The sequence below is a fragment of the Hevea brasiliensis genome, chromosome 11 (genome assembly GCF_030052815.1).
Source record: "Hevea brasiliensis isolate MT/VB/25A 57/8 chromosome 11, ASM3005281v1, whole genome shotgun sequence".
Lineage (NCBI taxonomy): Eukaryota > Viridiplantae > Streptophyta > Magnoliopsida > Malpighiales > Euphorbiaceae > Hevea > Hevea brasiliensis.
This window is the reverse complement of record NC_079503.1, coordinates 99,217,922-99,238,147: the sequence shown is the minus strand read 5'-3', so window position 1 is coordinate 99,238,147 and position 20,226 is coordinate 99,217,922. Positions and strand designations below refer to the sequence as shown.

The 20,226-nt window shown below is 48.4% G+C and overlaps 1 non-coding gene and 2 pseudogenes across 1 annotated transcript; 2 read left to right on the top strand and 1 right to left on the bottom strand.

The window, feature by feature from the left end:
- Positions 1–3,028: 3,028 nt before the first annotated feature.
- On the bottom strand, positions 3,029–5,911 carry LOC131170397 (uncharacterized; annotated as a pseudogene).
- Positions 5,325–5,480, top strand: LOC131170736 (5.8S ribosomal RNA). Its single transcript, XR_009141504.1, has one exon. It is a non-coding gene; the product is annotated as a 5.8S ribosomal RNA (ribosomal RNA).
- Positions 5,677–8,887, top strand: LOC131171026 (28S ribosomal RNA; annotated as a pseudogene).
- Positions 8,888–20,226: the final 11,339 nt, after the last annotated feature.

Here is a 20,226-nt window from a genome sequence, read left to right as displayed (position 1 = left end):
CACAGTGAAACAGGCTGAGGAGAAGGTAAAATCAATCAAAGCCAATCTCAAAGTTGCCTCAGATAGACAGAAATCTTATGCCGACCTGAAGAGAAAAGAAATAGAATATGTGGTTGGTGACAAAGTGTTCCTCAAGGTGTCACCATGGAAGAAAGTATTGAGGTTTGGAAGAAAAGGTAAGTTAAGCCCTAGGTTCATTGGCCCATATGAAGTCATTGAACATGTGGGTCCAGTCGCCTATAGGCTAGCTTTACCACAGTGGACAAGATCCATAATGTGTTCCACGTGTCCATGCTCGGAGATACCGCTCGATCCTTCACATGTCATCTCGGAGAAGAAATTGAAATACTGATGGTTGACATATGAAGAAGAACCTCTATGGATCTGGCTCGGAAGTAAAAGAATTGAGAAACAAGCGATTCCATCGGTGAAAGTGCTTTGGAGGCACCACAACACCGAGGAGGCAACTTGGGAAAGTGAAGAAGCGATGAGGCAACAGTTCCTCAGCTGTTTGCATCGAGTAAATTTCGAGGACGAAATTTAAATTAGAGGAAGAGTTGTAACACCCTCCGGTAATCATTCCGTACATTCTCTTGTTCGGTGACCGGTGTCGATGCAGACGGCTAGAACGTCCGGAAAAATAATTAAACTTAAGTGAGGAACCAAAATCAACTCAAATATTAATAAGAAAAATTTAGTAAAAATTTTAGAAATAAAATACAACCAAGTTAAATGAGCCGGTGCCCAAGCGAAGGTAATCAGAGGGAAGTTGCGGTTCTCGCAACGAGGAGCCTTAGACCCGAGGGAAAAATTATAAAATAATTTTTGGGACTCCAGAAAAGGGTTATTGAGGTTCCCATGGCATTAGAATGCCAAGAAAATACCTAGAAAAATTTTTCAATCGGTACAGACAATTTTGACCCGTTAAGCCAAACGGAGGGCATTTTGGTCATTTCGCCTTCAGAGGTGATTTTTGGCCGACTTGTCCAGTTGAGTAAATAATTAATATGACATAAAATATGAATAAATATTACTAGAAATTAAATTAAAATTGAGTAGTGATGAAAAGAAAAAGAAAATACACTAAAATGCCAAATATGACATCATTATGATGTCATGTGAAAGTCTCCACCAATTATAATTTAACAACCATTTAAATAAACAATAAAAGAGGCTAAATGAAGACCAAAATAACTAAAATTTCCAGCAGCCCTCACCTTCACAAAGCTCACCCGTAACTCTCAAATTCCTTAGCCAAACCTCCATTGATTTTCAACCAAAGCTTACTTTCTCTCTTCTTTTCACCATAAACCCTAAACCCCTTTCATTAAAAGTTGTCCACTCATCTTGGGAGAGTGTTTGGCAGCCTAGAAAGTGAAGGAAAGTGAAGTTTTAAGTGGGGAAAAATCTGCCCTAATCAAGGTTAGTGCATTAGACACTTAAAACCTCTTATTTTCATGAATTGTAACTTGTATTGAGTGAGAATTGCAACTAAAATAAACAAGAATTATGTGTATACATACTATGAATTTTTGGCAGCCCTTGTGAAGGAATTATTTTGATTGTTTTGATGGACTTAAAGTGGGCTATAGATCAAGTTTAAACCATGTGTGCATGTGATTATTGAAGGAGCTAGTATTTAAGGTGTTGTGAAAACCTATAATGGAACTAGGGTTTTGAAGAGTGAAAAATTGACTTGGCTTAGGAAATTGTTAGAGCACATTTTAATGGTCAATTAGTGACCATTTTAGGTAAATTGACCAACAAATGGACTGAAAAATGAGATTACAAAGTGAGGTTGCAGGCTGCCCTAGGACAGCAGCATAGGGACTGAAAATTCAGTCCATTTGCACTGCCATAACTTGGGCTGTATTAGTCCAATTGGTGTTTGGCCAATTGGACATGAAACTAGGCTTATAATGGCACATTTTTGCTGAAGAAACCATGCCCAAAAGACCAAAGCAAGAGGACCAAAACTTGGCCCCAATCCGGATACCCTGCAACTGCCTCTGCATAATTGACCAAATGAACAGTAACTGTTCATTTGGCCATAACTCACTGTAGATTTGGTCAATTGACCTGAAATTTTTACAGCAACAAGTTAAGGCATATACAAACAACTTTCATGAAGGAACCTACCCCAAATTATGGCCAGAACCTAACCCAAATGGCAGTGGCAGTCACTGTTCATGTTACTGTAGATATGGTAATTCTGCAGATTTGGCAATCCGGCCAGCTTGGGTTTTTGGGCCATATCTGGAGCTACAAAACTCCAAATAGAGTGATTCAAAAAATGAAATTCAACTAGACAAGATAAGGAACAACTTTCATGTTTTACATTTCTTCAAATTCCCACATTAACAGTGTCCAATAGAACAGTGAAGTTGACTCACCAAAACTGAAAATTCTGCTTGTGTTGAGTTACACTTTGGAATGGTAATAACACTTAATGCCAACAAGTTTTAAACACCAAATGTGGTATGTTGGGGATGCCAAAGTCAATGTACACATTTTTATTCTAAAAGTCAACATTTTTGTTGACCAATGAGGTGAATAGTAACACCAAAACATGAAATTCACAAATTGAAGAATTTAAAAGTTTCAAATGCCCTAGTATACCTAACAAGATTGGTTTGGATAGTTTGGCATGCCAATAGGGTTCGATTAGCGATCGCACATGGCTATATGCCATTCCGTTATTTCATTGCTTTTAGCCATTCTGACTTTGTATTGATACTTGGCCTTGTGCACGAGATTATTCTGACTTGGTAGCTGTTACATTTGCTGCCGGGTGATGCATATGCGACCGATGGTGTGACGGCCGAGGTATTAGATACCAGTGCGGTTACCCGTTATCGATCCGATCGTCTAGTGTAGGTTACTTGGGCAACCAAATGAATAAAGGTGAACAAAGTTAATGAAATAATGAATATACCAATACCAAACAAAGAAAGCCTACACATTCTATACACATTTCTTTTCTTGCTATTTTCTTTTATTATCTTATTGCACCACTAAGCATTATTGCTTAGCGCGTTGCTTTTGCCGCAGCGTAGTCTTGGAGATCCCGATCGTGAGCCCAGTAGACCACGGACTAGGTGAGTGCATTCTGCGATTCTGCTGTGTCCTCGTCACCTCGTCACTGCGATTGCATTGGTAGGGCACTAGGTGTCATTTTGTCATTTTGTAATTAAATTTTTATTTTCTCATATGTATTTGGGATTATGTAATGTATTTTGAGGTTCATGTAAATAATAAAGATTTATGGTTATGTATGGAAGTAATTTGAGATTTTAATTGTTATTTATATATATGAGAACCCTGAGAAATGGATGTTTGAGAAATGAAAAGGCTATTGAGAACTGAAATTGAGAAATATTGTTGAGTTTTTGATATTGAGACTCTGTTGATGAATTGAAGTTGGGTTTGTTTGAAAATTATTTGGAAGTGTTTTCGTAGGTTCCGAAGAACGGTTTTCTCCATTTTTAGCCGGTACTCCGCCGGATTTTCTTTAAAATTTTCGGAACCTTAAATGAATAATACTTTTGATAAATGGCTTAAATAAATTGTATTTCATAAATTATATGCAAAAGCATGATATAAATTAATTGAGGAATATTAGAGTGTGCCGGTACACCGTGTGGTATTACTTACTCGGGTATATTGTACACGGGTAAGGGGTGTCACATCAACTTTCGATGGTAGGATAGAGGCCTACCATGGTGGTGACGGGTGACGGAGAATTAGGGTTCGATTCCGGAGAGGGAGCCTGAGAAACGGCTACCACATCCAAGGAAAGGCGGCGCATAAATTACCCAATCGACACGGGAGGTAGTGATAATAAATAACAATACCGGGCTCTTGAGTCAGTAATTGGAATGAGTACAATCTAAATCCCTTAACGAGGATCCATTGGAGGGCAAGTCCGGTGCCGGACGCGGTAATTCCAGCTCAATAGCGTATATTTAAGTTGTTGCGATTAAAAAGCTCATAGTTGGACCTTGGGTTGGGTCGACCGATCCGCCTCGCGGTGTGCACTGTCGGCTCGTCCCTTACGCGGCGATGCGCTCTGGCCTTAGCGGCGGTCGTGCCTCGTATTTGTTACTTTGAAAAAATTAGAGTACTCAAAGCAAGCCTACGCTCTTGATACATTAGCATGGGATAACATCATAGGATTTCGGTCCTATTGTGTTGGCCTTCGGGATCGGAGTAATGATTAACGAGGGACGATCGGGGCATTCGTATTTCATAGTCGAGGTGAAATTCTTGGATTTATGAAAGACGAACAAGCTGCGAAAGCATTTGCCAAGGATGTTTTCATTAATCAAGAACGAAAGTTGGGGGCTCGAAGGCGATCAGTACCGTCCTAGTCTCAACCATAAACGATGCCGACCGAGGATTGGCGGATGTTGCTTTTAGGACTCCACCGGCACCTTATGAGAAATCAAAGTCTTTGGGTTAGGGAGTATGGTTGCAAGGCTGAAACTTAAAGGAATTGATGAAGGGCACCACGAGTGGAGCTGCGGCTTAATTTGACTCAACACGAGGAAACTTACGAGTCGGACATAGTAAGGATTAACGGTCGAGAGCTCTTTCTTGATTCTATGGGTGGTGTTGCATGGCCATTCTTAGTTGGTAGAGCGATTTGTGCAGTTAATTAGTTAACGAACGAGACCTCGGCTGCTAACTAGCTATGCGGAGGTGACCCTCGCGGCGACTTCTTAGAGGACTATGGCCTTTTAGGCCAAGGAAGTTTGAGGCAATAGCAGTGCGTGATGCCCTTAGATGTTACGGGCGCCGCGCGCTACGCGATGTATTCAACGAGTCTATAGCCTTGGCCGACAGGCCCGAGTAATCTTTGAAATTTCATCGTGATGGGGATAGATCATTGCAATTGTTGGTCTTCAACGAGGAATTCCTAGTAAGCGCGAGTCATCAGCTCGTGTTGACTACGTCCCTGCCCTTTGTACACACCGCCCGTCGCTCCTACCGATTGAATGGTCCGGTGAAGTGTTCGGATCGTGGTGACGTGGGCGGTTCGCGCGGCGGCGTCGCGAAGTCGCGAACCTTATCATTTAGAGGAAGGAGAAGTCGTAACAAGGTTTCCGCAGGTGAACCTACGGAAGGATCATTGTCGAAACCTGCTCCGCAGAACGACCCGCGAACGTGTCCACAAACGTTGGGGCCGTGGGGGGCCTTCGGTCCCCCGTCGCCCCGAAATGCCGGGGAAACAGGCTGGGTGCGGCCTCGGCCTCGCCTCGCCGGCTCTCCGTGGCCCTCACAACCAACCCCGGGACGCGTCGTCCTCTTTCGAGAACCAAAACGACTCTCGGCAACGGATATCTTGGCTCTCGCATCGATGAAGAACGCAGCAAAATGCGATACTTGGTGTGAATTGCAGAATCCCGTGAACCATCGAGTCTTTGAATACAAGTTGCGCCCGAAGCCATCCGGCCGAGGGCACGTCTGCCTAGGTGTCACGCAACCGTCGCCCCCAACCCCCTTGCCCGTGCGAAGTGCGGGAAACGGATCTGGCCTCCGTGCGCTCCTCGCCGCGGTTGGCCCAAAAGCGAGTCTCGGCGATGATCGCCACGGCTATCGGTGGTTGAAAGACCCTCGTGAGCGCGCGCGTCGCCATCGCCACCGGGACCCTGCGCGTCCCCTAGGAACGCCTCCGTGCGACCAGTCGGGCGGGAACACCGTGAGTTTAAGCATATCAATAAGCGGAGGAAAAGAAACTTACCAGATTCCCCTAGTAACGGCGAGCAGGAAGAGCCCGGCTTGAGAATCGGGCGCCCTCGGCGTCGGTGTAATCTGGAGAAGCGTCCTCGTGACGGACGGGCCCAAGTCCCCTGGAAGGGGGCGCCGGAGAGGGTGAGAGCCCCGTCGTGCCCGGACCCTGTCGCACCATGAGGCGCTATCTGCGAGTCGGGTTGTTTGGGAATGCAGCCCCAATCGAGCGGTAAATTCCGTCCAAGGCTAAATACGTGTGAGAGACCGATAGCGAACAACTACCGCGAGAAAGATGAAAAGGACTTTGAAAAGAGAGTCAAAGAGTGCTTGAAATTGTCGGGAGGAAGCGGATGGGGCCGGCGATGCGCCCGTCGGATGTGGAACGGCGACAAGCGGTCCGCAGATCGGCTTCGGCGTGGACCGACGCGGATAGCGGCTGCCCAAGCACAGGCACTAAAGCGCCGCGACGGCGCCGAAGCGATCGTGGACATCGGCCCAGCGCCCGTCACGGCGTGACCGGCACCAGCGCTCCTAGCATCGGCTGGGCTCCCAATTGGCCCGTCTTGAAACACGGACCAAGGAGTCGACATGTGTGCGAGTCAGCAGGCGAGTAAACCCGTAAGGCGCAAGGAAGGCGATGGCGGGATCCTCGAGGTTGCACCGCGGCCGACCTCGATCTTACGAGAAGGGTTCGGTGAGAGCATGCTGTCGGGACCGAAAGATGGTGAACTATGCTCGGCGGGGCGGCGAGAGGAAGCTCTGGTGGAGGCCGGCGATCTTGGCGTGCAAATCGTTCGTCGACTTGGGTATAGGGGCGAAAGACTAATCGAATCATCTAGTAGCTGGTTCCCTCCGAAGTTTCCTCGGGATAGCCGGAGCTCGGGGCGAGTTCTATCGGGTAAAGCCAATGATTAGAGGCATCGGCGCAACGCCCTCGACCTATTCTCAAACTTTAAATAGGTAGGACGACGCCTTGTTGCTTCGAGCGGCACCACGTAATCGAGCTCCAAGTGGGCCATTTTTGGTAGCGAGCGTCGCGCGGGATGAACCGGCCGGGTTACGGTGCCCAGCTGCGCTAACCCGTAACCCACAAAGGGTGTTGGTCGATTAAGGCAATGGGGCGGTGGTCATGGAAGTCGAAATCCTCTAAGGAGTGTGTAACAACTCACTGCCGAATCAACTAGCCCGAAAATGGATGGCGCGTGGCGCGTGACCTATACCGGCCGTCGGGGCAAGAGCGAGCCCCGATGAGTAGGAGGGTGCGTGGCCATTGCAAAACCCAGCGCGAGCCCGGCGGAAGCGCCGTCGATCTGAGATCTTGGTGGTAGTAGCAAATATTCAAATGAGAACTTTGAAGGCGAAGAGGGAAAGGTTCCATGTGAGCGGCACTTGCACATGGGTTAGTTGATCCTAAGAGGCGGGGAAGCCCGTCCAGCGGCCAGCGTCGAGCTTCGAAGGAATCGAGTTAAAATTCTTGAACGGGGCGTGGCGGTGGCGACAACGTTAGGGAGTCGGAGACGTCGGCGGGGCCTCGGGAAGAGTTATCTTTCGTTTAACAACCCGCCCACCACAGAGCGACTCGATCGGTAGGGTCCAGCGGTGGAAGAGCACCGCCGCGTCGCGCGGTGTCCGTGCGCCAAACGACCCATGAAAATCCGGAGGACCGAGTGCCTCCTGCACCGGTCGTACTCATAACCGCATCAGTCTCCAAAGTGAGCGACCTCGGCCAATGGAGCAATGTAGGCAAGGAAGTCGGCAAAATGGATCCGTAACCTTGGGAAAAGGATTGGCTCTGGGTGGGCGGGGTTCCCGATCCGAACCGTCGGCTATCGGCGGATTGCTCGTTTGCTCCGCGGCGAGGCGAATCACCGCGTCTTGGCCGGGGGGCGGATGAAACGGCCTCGAGGCCTTCCGGCGTCGAGCGATCGACTCGATCGTGCGGACAAGGGAATCCATTTAATTAAAACAAAGCATTGCGATGGTCCTGCGGATGCTCACGCAATGTGATTTACGCGATGCTCACGAATGTCAAAGTGAAGAAATTCAACCAAGCGAGGGTAAGCGGCGGGAGTAACTATGACTCTCTTAAGGTAGCCAAATGCCGTCATCTAATTAGTAGCGCATGAATGGATTAATGAGATTCCCACTTGTCACTGTCTACTATCGGCAAAACCACGACCAAGGGAGCAGGCTTGGCGGAATCGTGAGGAAAGAAGACCTGTTGAGCTTGACTCTAGTCCGACTTTGTGAAAATGACTTGAGAGGTGTAGGATAAGTGGGGCGGAGCGGCGACGGTGAAATACCACTACTTTTAACGTTATTTTACTTATTCCGTGAATCGGAGCGGGGCCTCGCCTCTTTTTGGAGCCAAGGCGCTACGGCCGATCCGGCGGAAGACATTGTCGTGGGAGTTTGGTGGGGTCGCACATCTGTTAAAAGATAACGCAGTGTCCTAAGATGAGCTCAACGAGCAATCTCGTGTGGAACAAAAGGGTAAAAGCTCGTTTGATTACGATTTCGATGCGAATACGACGAGTGAAAGCGTGGCCTATCGATCCTTTAGACCTTCGAATTTGAAGCTAGAGGTGTCGGAAAAGTTACCACAGGATAAGCGGCTTGTGGCGGACAAGCGTTCATAGCGACGTTGCTTTTTGATCCTTCGATGTCGGCTCTTCCTATCATTGTGAAGCGAAATTCACCAAGTATTGGATTGTTCACCCACCAATAGGGAGCGTGGTCGGTTTAGACCGTCGTGGGGCAAGTTAGTTTTACCCTGCGATGACCGTCGCGATGGTAATTCAACCTAGTACGAGTTGAACCGTTGATTCGCAGATTTGGTCATCGCGCTTGGTTGAAAAGCGGTGGCACGGCTACCGTCTTGGATTATGACCAAACGCCTCTAAGTCGAAATCGGGCGAGCGATGCCCGTGTCAGCGCCGCTTGCCGACCAGCGGTAGGGGCCATCCGGCCCCGAGGCACGTCGTTGGCCAAGCCCCGCGGCGGACGAGCGCGCGGGCCGCTTGAAGTACTATTCCCACCGGGCGTCGGCGTAATCGCTGCGGATGACTTAAATACGCGACGGGGTGTTGTAAGTGGCAGAGTGGCCTTGCTGCCACGATCCACTGAGATTCAGCCCTTTGTCGCTCCGATTCGTCCCTCCCCCTCGCCTCATCTCCTCTTGCCCCACGAGGTTCGGACGCCCCCCTCCCCTCCCGTCCCTTAACGTACGAGGAGGCCCCTTCCGAGGATGCCCCCCATGACTTTGAGTGCAGCAAGTCTTGAAACATTAAAGGTCAAGTGCCGAGCACCATCCCTTTCCCAAGTACAAAAGCAGGCCGTGGCGATGCCAGTGCCTCCCGATTTGCCCCGACGAGCCCGTGGCGTGCCCGATGCCTCCCGGTTGCTCCCCGATGGGCTTGTGGCGTGCCTTGCCTCCCGATTGCCGGGCGGGCGTGCGCTTGCCAGTGCCTCCCGATTGCCCCGAGGCCCGTGGCGTGCGAGTGCCTCCCGATTGCTCCTCGATGGGCGTGGCGATGCCCGGTGCCTCCCGATTGCCCCGATGAGCCCGTGGCGTGCCCTGCCTCCCGATTTGCCTCCGACGAGCGTGGCGTGCCCTGCCTCCCGGTTGCCCCAGCGGGCCGTGGCGTGCCCGATTTCTCGATTGCTCCCCGAGCGGGCGTGGCGATGCGCAGTGCCTCCCGATTGCTCCCAGCGAGGCCATGGCGGTGCCAGTGCCTCCCGATTGCCCCAGCGAGCCGTGGCGTGCCCGTGCCTCCCGATTGCTCCTCCGACGGGCGCGTGGCGTGCCGATGCCTCCCGATTGCCCCGGCGAGCCGTGGCGATGCCCGGTGCCTACCGGTTGCTCCCCTCGATTGGCCCATGGCGATGCCAGTTCTGCCGATTGCTCCCAGCGGGCCGTGGCGATGCCAGTGCCTCCCGATTGCCCCGACGGGCCCGTAGCGCTTCGCGCCTCCGGTGCTCTTGCACGGGGCGTTTATTCACCCATCTCATGCAAAATGAGGCTATAATTGTACGGGATGCGCTTTTATTCGTTAGCTAATAGGCAAAAAGAGGTTCTTTGGCCCCTTTGCTATGGCCGATACACTAACATTTTTATTTTCGAAAGGTGTTGGCAGGCTCTCGTCCCTAACATGCTTTTTGCTTATAAGTTATGTTATTCTCTTCGTATACGTGATTGAAATATTATCCAAGATCTTCCAGTCATTGGTGCCTTACATCTACACTTACCTTCATCATGTGGGGATGCTATCTATGGACAATTCCCTCATTGAGTATAAAGAGCACAAAATCTAATATTGTGCACATGAAAACTCTTCTATGATTTTTTCTTTACTTACCTTCCATGCCGAGATGGCCAATGTTATGCCCCTAAGCCAATTCTCCGTGCAAACTTTAAGAAAATCACCCAATGAAAACTCAAATGAGTTTATAATATTTTTCTGATGTTCCACAAAAAATTTGGCTATTTTCTGATGAGTTTTCTATTTTTTATGAATTTATGTATTTTTCGGGTTAAAAAAATAAAAAAAATAGGTACGGTGAAAAAAAAATTTTCAAAATTTTTGTGAGAGTAGATTACATTTTTCTCAACACCTCTGCAAAAAATCAGGTCAAAATACCCAAAATTGAATTTTTTAAGGGGGGTGTGATGGCTCAGACATAGTCATGTTTCCTCCTGCCAGACTTCATTGTGTTCCTAATGCTCTTTAGGGGGGTGTGGGTAGTCACCCACAGGGGACAAGGCCGGGGCACAGGGATGCCTCCAGGCCATATGTGGGCATCTGTATAGCATGGAAATTAGCTTGTTAGCCCCCTCTCCACCTCTACCCCGTCGGTTGGAAGTCGGAAAAATCGAGAAAAAATCCGATGCGTGGCGGGCACGCCATGGCTCGAACCGTTCGCGATAATTGTGGGAAATGAATCGGTGGTTGAATCCTATATAAAAGTGTGTTGAATGGATGCTAGTGCACGGTGCGAGCATGGCATTTGCGTCTTTGTGCTTGTCTTGACGCGTGCGGCGGACATGCGTTACCTGGGCATGGGAGATTCGGTTGGCCAGCGTTTTCAAACTAACTCCTTGGGCTAGACTCGAATCACGACGATGAACCCGGTGCTATTGGGGCGATCTCCATGCTTGCGTGTGTCAATTGGATCTGGTGCAAGGTGTGGGCGTGGCATTTTGTGCTATTCTGTCTTTGGCGTCTTGCGGCGGATAGAAGCGATACTCGGGGGCATGGTGTGAGTTCTCGGTGGCATAGGCTTTTGAGGAGTTTGGGTGCAGTGGTAGAGCCGACTTTATTGGGTCGATCTCCTTGCTCTCGAGGTGTTAAGTGAAAGTCGGTACAAGGTGTGGGCATGGTGCTTACGTCTTTGTGCTTGTGTCGAGTGCGAGCGGACATGCAACGCCATCGGGCATGGGGTGAGCTCGATGGGGAAGGCTTGCGAGGAGTTGGGATGCTACATTACTCGGGTCGTGGATGGGCGTCGGTCATTGCGATCGTGCATTGCTCGGAGTTGTGGGAATGAGTGGCCCGGTGAATCCGCAAATGTTGAGGCATTACACGTGTTGGGAGAGGGCGTGGCGTTACGATGCCGTGCTTGATCCGATGCGGGAGCGATGTCGAGGCATGAGTTGTGGCATTGAGTGGTAGGCGCTTTCCTTCGATTGCGGTGGTGCATTGTTGCTTGCGTTGATGTGTCCCTTTGTGATCGTTGCCTTTGTTTAGGTTGAGGGGACGAGCCTGGTGCCTTTACTTTGCTGAAGTTGTACGAATGTTGAGGTGAGGGCGTGGCGTTTCTTGCCACATGTGCTCGAGCCGATGCATGAGCTCGCGGAGGCATGTGTTGAGAAGCCCCATTATTTCCCTTCCCGGTGCTTGCATTTGCTACTAAGGTTGCGGGGATGAGCCTGGTGCCAGATGTTTTATTGAGGCGACGCGAGTGCTTGGTAAGGGTGCGGCATTCCGTGCTGTGCTCAATCCGATGTGCGGTTCTTGAGGCAAGGCGAGGCCTTTGTATGGGAATCCTCGTGGCGAGTCACCGCTACGTCCAGAATCAGACGGATCCCTTCATGTTGCTTGTATTTCACTGTTCGCTTCGTCCCTCCTCGGATTTGTTTCACGCCAAGCGGTGTGAGTAGCGGTTCCATTCGGCGTTTTGACTTCCCATCGTGCTTATGCTCATCGGGGGGGCAATTCGTTGGGTGGGATCATTGCTCAATGTACGTGGCGGCGCATGAGTGGTTGTTTGGTCGTTTGGGTTGGCAGGCTCTTTGCTCGAGCATTGAACTGTTGGCTCTCGATCCCCTTCAGTTGTTGCCCGAGAGCGGAATGTGCCTCGGTGACATGATTCGGTTCCTGTGTTGCATACCCACGAAAGCGGAATTCGAAAGCTATGCTGTCCCGTTTTCGCTTTGCGCCTTGTTTAGGGTGCGAGGTGAACCCCGTAGCGGCATCCGTGCTCCAAGCATGCCTCACTGGCTGCCGTGGCCCACGGAATGTCGCTGTGCTCTCGGATGCGGAATGTGATGCGGGCGGAGGGGTGGCAACTCCCTCCATCAGCCCAAACGTCCAATCGGTAACGGAACGACCGACGTGCCTGTCTCGAGGCCTCGGCTCGCCGGGGCTTCGTGCGGGCGACGCCGTCGCGAAGGAATGCTACCTGGTTGATCCTGCCAGTAGTCATATGCTTGTCTCAAAGATTAAGCCATGCATGTGTAAGTATGAACTAATTCGCATGTGAAAGCTGCGAATGGCTCATTAAATCGATTATAGTTTGTTTGATGGTATACGCTACTCGGATAACCATAGTAATTCTAGAGCTAATACGTGCAACAAACCCCGACTTACGGAAGGGATGCATTTATTAGATAAAGGTCGGCGCGGGCTCGCGTTGCTCACGATGATTCATGATAACTCGGCGGATCGCCGCGGCCATCGTGCGGCGACGCATCATTCAAATTTACGCCCTATCAACTTTCGATGGTAGGATAGAGGCCTACCATGGTGGTGACGGGTGACGGAGAATTAGGATTCGATTAGGAGAGGGAGCACGAGAACGGCTACCACATCTAAGGAAAGGCGGCGGCGCGCAAATTACCCAATCGACATGGGGAGGTAGTGACAATAAATAACAATACCGGGCTCTTGATGCAGTAATTGGAATGAGTACATTCTAACTCCGTTAAAGAGGATCCATTGGAGGGCAAGTCCGGTGCCGTGACCACGGTAATTCGGCTCAATAGCATACATTTAAGTTGTTACAGTTAAAAAGCTCGTAGTTGGACCTTGGGTTGGGTCGACCGGTCCGCCTCGCGGTGTGCACTGTCGGCTCGTCCCTTCTGCAGCGATGCGCTCGGGCTTAAGCGGCGAAGTCGTGCCTCCGGTATTACTTTGAAAAAATTAGAGTACTCAAAGCAAGCGTATGCTCTGGATACATTAGCATGGGATAACATCATAGGATTTCAGTCCTATTGTGTTGGCCTTTAGGATCAGAGTAATGATTAAAAAGGATAGTCAGAGGCTTTCTATTTCATAATTAGAGGTGAAATTCTTGGATTTATAAAAGATGGACAACTGCGAAAGCATTTACTAAGGATATTTTCATTAATCAAGAATGAAAGTTGAGGGCTCGAAGACAATCAGATACCGTCGTAGTTCCGACCATAAACGATGCCGACCGAGGATCGGCGGATGTTGCTTTTAGGACTCGCGGCACCTTATGAGAAATCAAAGTCTTTGGGTTCCGGGAGTATGGTCGCAAGGCTGAAACTTAAAGGAATTGTGGAAGGGCACCACGAGTGGAGCACGCGGCTTAATTTGACTCAACACGGGAAACTTACGAGTCGGACATAGTAAGGATTGACAGACTGAGAGCTCTTTCTTGATTCTATGGGTGGTGGTGCATGGCCGTTCTTAGTTGGTGGAGCGATTTGTCTGGTTAATTCCGTTGACGAATGAGAGCTCCTCAATTCGTTGCTCAAGAGAGAGGCGGACAACTTCAAGTTCTTCAGTCAAAGCCTCGTATGTTGGACAGTTATCAATGAGAGCAAAGACGTCATCAACCCTTCTCTCAAGGTCATCAACTTGATTGGCAAGGTTGGCCATCCTCAATTTAGCTCACGGATCAATTGCTGCTCTGATACCAACTGTCACGGGCCCAGCTTCAGCACTCAGTAGGGACCGTGTGGCACTTGGCTTGAACTCTTCAAGACAAGTCAGCCCACAAGAATCTCACAACAACTGCGAGAAATTAGAGACATGGTTAGCATTAGGCCAAGTTAGGCTAATTTGGGGCGGTATCACAAGCATTTCGTATAAATGGGGCAACAAATAAGCAAGCATCACAAGCATGAAAGGCACAGCAAAGCAAGGCACAAACATTTCATGAAAAGGCTACTTCATTCATTCATGGAACATAATTACAACCAGTCCATTATAGGCAGGGGGGAAACCTATAAGGAGCACACAACGGGACACGGCAAGCACAGTGACTAGCTAGGCCAGTTGCCCACCCAAGGCCAACCAGTCACTCCCCCCTAAAGAGCATTTGGGACATAATGCCTTGTGGCAGGAGGATACATCAATATGTCTCACCCATCACACCCCTAAAATTACATAAATAAAAATAAAATACAAATTGTCTCTTTTGCCCCTTAAAGAGGTTATATTACATATGATTCTACCCAAACTTCCTAACCCTTGACATTCTCCCCCACTCGAATGGTCGACGTCCTCGTTGACTGTGCTTGTAGAAAATCTTCAATCTTCTGGACATATTGGTGAAGGTCTGTTGCTTTCTCCCAGCTGGTCTCCTCTGTGCTCAAGCCCTTCCATTTGACGAGATACTCCTTGTGTGGTGGCCGCTTGGTAGTTCTGACTACTCTTTCTGCAAGAATCTCTTCGACTCCTTGGTTGACTGGTGGTGCGGTGGTGATGGCTGGCCTGGATGATTTGTTGCGGCTGACATCAATTGGATCAGCATGGTATGGCTTCAATCTGCTCACATGGAAAACTGGGTGGATCTTCATCCATGCTGGTGGCTCTACTTTGTAGGAAACTTGGCCCACTTTGGCAATGATTGGCATCGGTCCTTCATACTTTCGAACTAGTCTGCTATCCCGGTTGCGAAGAAATCTGAGTTGTTCTGGAAGTAACTTTACCATCACCAGGTCTCCTACTGTGAATTCCTGCGGTCTTCGATTTTCATCTGCCCATTTCTTCATGCGCTTGGATGCTTTTTCCAATCGAGCTCTGGCAATGTCAGCTGTCTGCTTCCACTCCTTCATAAAGTGGTATGCTTTGGGATTCCTGCCAGTGTATGGACCATCCAATGTGTGAGGTGCCAAAGGCTGCTGTCCTGAAACAATCTCAAAGGGACTTTTATTAGTGGCAGAGCTCTTTAAAGAGTTAAAACAAAATTGTGCAACATCGAGTAAGGAGGCCCAATTCTTCTGACTGGCATTTACAAAATGCCGTAAGTATTCCTCTAGCAGACCATTGAATCTTTCTGTTTGGCCATCCGTTTGTGGATGAAAGCTGGTGGAGACACCTAATCTAGTCCCCAAGAGTCGAAACAATTCTGACCAGAAAGAGCCTATGAATCGGCCATCTCGATCGCTAATAATGCTCTTTGGGATCCCCCAGTATTTCACTATATTTTTGAAGAAGGCACGGGCTGTATCTTCAGCTGAACAGTATCTTGACATCGGCACAAAGGTTCCATATTTTGAGAATCTATCAATTATCACCAAGATATGGTCGTACTCCCCAACCTTCGGTAATCCCGCAATGAAATCAAGGGAGACACTCTCCCATGGTCTAGTTGGAACTGGCAACGGTTGTAATAATCCTGCAGGCTTTTGTCGATCCGCCTTGTCTTGTTGACAGACCAAGCAAGTCTTCGTGTATTCCCTCACATCATCTTCTAATTGAGGCCAGTAATATCCTTGCGTCAACAGAGCCAATGTGCGCTGCCACCCTGGATGTCCGGCCCACAAGGTATCATGACATTCCTGCAGCAAAAGCTTCCTCAAATTTCCAGTCTTTGGGACATACACTCGATTTCTTCGGGTCATCAAGAGATCGTCTTCCAACCAAAATTGTCTGGTCTTCCCCTCTTCCACCAGTTTCATCAATGCTACTGCTTGGGGATCCTTCTTCAAGTTATCTCGAATTTGTCTTCGCAATGAAGTGTCTACTTGGCTCCTTGATAATTGAGCGAGATGTTTCAAGGGTGCTAAGTTCGATTTTCTACTCAATGCATCTGCAACCCGATTAGAACTCCCTGGCTTATACTCAAATAGGAAATCGAACTCTGCTAGGCATTCTTGCCATCGTGCTTGTTTGGGAGTCAACTTTGGTTGAGAGAGAAAGTGGCTCACAGCTGTGTTATCTGTCTTCACTACAAATCTTGACCCCAATAAGTAGTGCCTCCATGTACGAAGACAGTGTACTACCGCCAATAACTCTTTCTCTTGAGCTGTATAGCGAAGTTCAGCATCTTTTAGTTTTCGGCTTTCAAAAGCAATCGGATGTCCTTCTTGCATTAAAACGGCTCCCAGTGCTAAGTCTGAAGCATCAGTGTGTACCTCAAAAGGTTTTTCCATATCTGGGAGAGCTAACACTGGTTCTGCTATTATCATCTGCTTCAGTTTTTCAAATGCTGCTTGACAGTCCATAGTCCATAGCCATTTATTTCCCTTCCTTAACAACTCTGTGAGAGGGTGGATCTTCTGTGCATAGCCTTGCACGAATCGCCGATAGTAATTTGCTAGTCCCAAGAATGATCTCAATTCTGTAAGACCTTTGGGTACCGGCCAGTCCTGAATTGCCCTTATCTTGGCTTGGTCCATCCGAATTCTCCCTTGCTCGATCACATGGCCCAGAAACTTAATCCTGGTTTGAGCAAAAGCACATTTCTCCTTCTTCAGAAAAAGCTTGTTCTCCCTCAATTTTTCAAAAACAAGGCGAAGATGTTCTTTGTGCTCTTGTAAGGTGGAGCTATACACCACAATGTCATCGAGGTATACCACCACAAATTTGTCGAGGTAGTCATGAAAAACCTGATTCATTAGAGTGCAGAAAGTTGCAGGAGCATTTGTTAGTCCGAAGGGCATCACAAGGAATTCAAAGGCACCATACCGGGTTACACAAGTAGTTTTCGGCTCATCTCCTTCTTTGATACGAACTTGATGATATCCCGATCGGAGATCTAACTTGGTGAAAAATTTAGCCTGCCCCAACTGGTCGAATAAGTCCGCAATCAAGGGAATGGGGTATTTGTTTCGTATTGTGACTTTATTAAGAGCCCGGTAATCCACACAAAGTCTCAAGCTACCATCTTGCTTCTTTTGAAAAAGAACTGGAGCACCAAATGGAGCTTTCGCTGGTCGAATAAATCCGGCTTCTAATAACTCATCCAGCTGTTTCCTTAATTCTGCCAATTCCGGTGGGGCCATTCTATAAGGGGCTCTTGCAGGAGGTTTGGTTCCTGGCAATAGCTCGATCTCATGATCTATACCACGTCGGGGAGGCAAGACTGCAGGTAACCGTTCGGGCATCACATCTTGAAACTTTGTCATCACATCTTGAATCTGCGGAGGGAATGGAGGTGCTTTTCCCCCTTCTTGGACAAGGGGAACTACCACATATGACGGCTCCCCACGCTTGACACCTTTCTTAAACTGGAGGGCCGATAACAACTTCTTTTCACTTATTGGGCTAAAACTTGTGGGAATGGTACATGGCTTGTCTCCCATTAATAAGATACAATCTGCAGCTGGGACTGGGATTGCTCGAGCTCTCTTCAGAAATTCCATCCCGATTACTACATCAAAGTCATCAAGGGGAGTCACCGTAAAATCTATTTTGCCATTCCAGGGTCCCATCTGACAAGAGACACCACGAGCAACTCCCACGGTGTTCAAGGCTTGAGAATTCACTGCCTTTATCTTCCCTGCGTCGGCTTGCACAGTTAGCTTAAACCGGGTAACCAGTGTGTCAGCTACAAAATTATCAGTGGCACCTGTGTCTACCAAAGCCCTAGCATTTTTCCCATTAATGAGTAGGTCCACATACATCAATCCCCTCTCCGTAGTAGCTGTTGGTTTCTGTTTTTCCAAAGCTCCAAGAATTCGTAGGGCACCCATTGCTGAGGCATCAAGATCATTTGATTCCCTATCTTCTTCCTCTTCTACTTCTTCGGGCTTCTTTTCTTCCTCAAAGATGGCCTTTAAGGCACTTAAAGCACTCTTGGTTGGACATTCTCTAGCCCGATGTGGCCCATCACAGAGAAAGCATTTCAACGGATTAGTCTTAAAGGAGTTGGTCTTATCAGTGGACATGTGTGCCGACCCCTGTCTTGAGTTACCCTGTTCCCTATTTTGGCTCATAGGTTTGTGGGTGTTAGGCCCCGAGGTCCAAGTTCTCCTTTCTGTCCCTCCAAAGTTGGAGTTGCTTCGATCCACTCCCCCACTCGAATTTCGACCCCATTTGTTTGGGCGATTATCCGAACTTGGAGGGGAGTTAAACTTTCTCTTTGAAACATTGCTTGAATAATCATCGAGACTCTCGGCTGCGGCTAAGGCAGTGTTGAGTTCCTTTACTCCCCGTCTGACCAGTTCATTCCTGGCCCAAGGCTTTAAACCTTTCTGGAAGTTGAACAATCTGTCAGCTTCAGACATATCCTTAATGTCGAGCATGAGTGCCGTGAAACTTCTTACATATTCTCGGATAGAGCCTGTGTGCTGTAGCTCTGCTAGCTTGCACCGCGCATTATAGGCCACATTCTCAGGATAAAATTGAGCCTTTAGTGCCTTCTTAAAATCGTCCCATGTGACAATGGAACATTGGCCAGAAATAGATTGCTCCACCTTGGTTCTCCACCATAGTTTTGCATCATTTGCCAAATACATCGGCACCATTTTTAATTGACCTGCATCAGAGTCATTTTTGGTAGCAGTGAAGTATAATTCCATGTCAAAGATGAAATTGTCTACCTCCCTGGCATCACGGGCACCTCCAAAAGACTTGGGCTCAGGGATTTTGGCTCTTCCCATCTCAAAGGCTCCCCCATTTGTATTGCTTGCTGCTTTCATGAGCAAACTCACTTGTCCCTGCAACCCTTGGACTTCTCCTTGAAGTGTCTTTGCTGTTTCGACGACATCCTCTTTCATGTCATTCACACTACCCACCAAGGAATCGTGGGCGATGGTGAGAGCTTTTAAGCTTTCTGCACAATCCCCTGCTTGAGAGGCCTCTGCCTCTAATGCGAGCACTCTGCTCTCAATATCCCCCAATCGGATAATATTTGTTGGTAGGGAATTTTGGATGGCCTCAAGCTCTATTGGCTCATCCTCACCCCCAATCAATTTGGCTACCACAGCCACAAGTTGCTCCACTTTCTTCTCCAGCACCTCAACGTGCTTATTTCGTTGCTCAAGAGAGAGGCGGACAACTTCAAGTTCTTCGGTCAAAGCCTCGTATGTGGGACAGTTATCAATGAGAGCAAAGGCGTCATCAACCCTTCTCTCAAGGTCATCAACTTGATTGGCAAGGTTGGCCATCCTCAATTCAGCTCACGGATCAATCGCTGCTCTGATACCAACTGTCACGGGCCCAGCTTCAGCACTCAGTAGGGACCGTGTGGCACTTGGCTTGAACTCTTCAAGACAAGTCAGCCCACAAGAATCTCACAACAACTGCGAGAAATTAGAGACATGGTTAGCATTAGGCCAAGTTAGGCTAATTTGGGGCGGTATCACAAGCATTTCGTATAAATGGGGCAACAAATAAGCAAGCATCACAAGCATGAAAGGCACAGCAAAGCAAGGCACAAACATTTCATGAAAAGACTACTTCATTCATTCATGGAACATAATTACAACCAGTCCATTATAGGCAGGGGGGAAACCTATAAGGAGCACACAACGGGACACGGCAAGCACAGTGACTAGCTAGGCCAGTTGCCCACCCAAGGCCAACCAGTCACTCCCCCCTAAAGAGCATTTGGGACATAATGCCTTGTGGCAGGAGGATACATCAATATGTCTCACCCATCACACCCCTAAAATTACATAAATAAAAATAAAATACATTTGCCCCTTGAAGAGGTTATATTACATATGATTCTACCCAAACTTCCTAACCCTTGACATTCTCCCCCACTCGAATGGTCGACGTCCTCGTTGACTGTGCTTGTAGAAAATCTTCAATCTTCTGGACATATTGGTGAAGTTCTGTTGCTTTCTCCCAGCTGGTCTCCTCTGTGCTCAAGCCCTTCCATTTGATGAGATACTCCTTGTGTGGTGGCCGCTTGGTAGTTCTGACTACTCTTTCTGCAAGAATCTCTTCGACGCCTTGGTTGACTGGTGGTGCGGTGGTGATGGCTGGCCTGGATGATTTGTTGCGGCTGACATCAATTGGATCAGCATGGTATGGCTTCAATCTGCTCACATGGAAAACTGGGTGGATC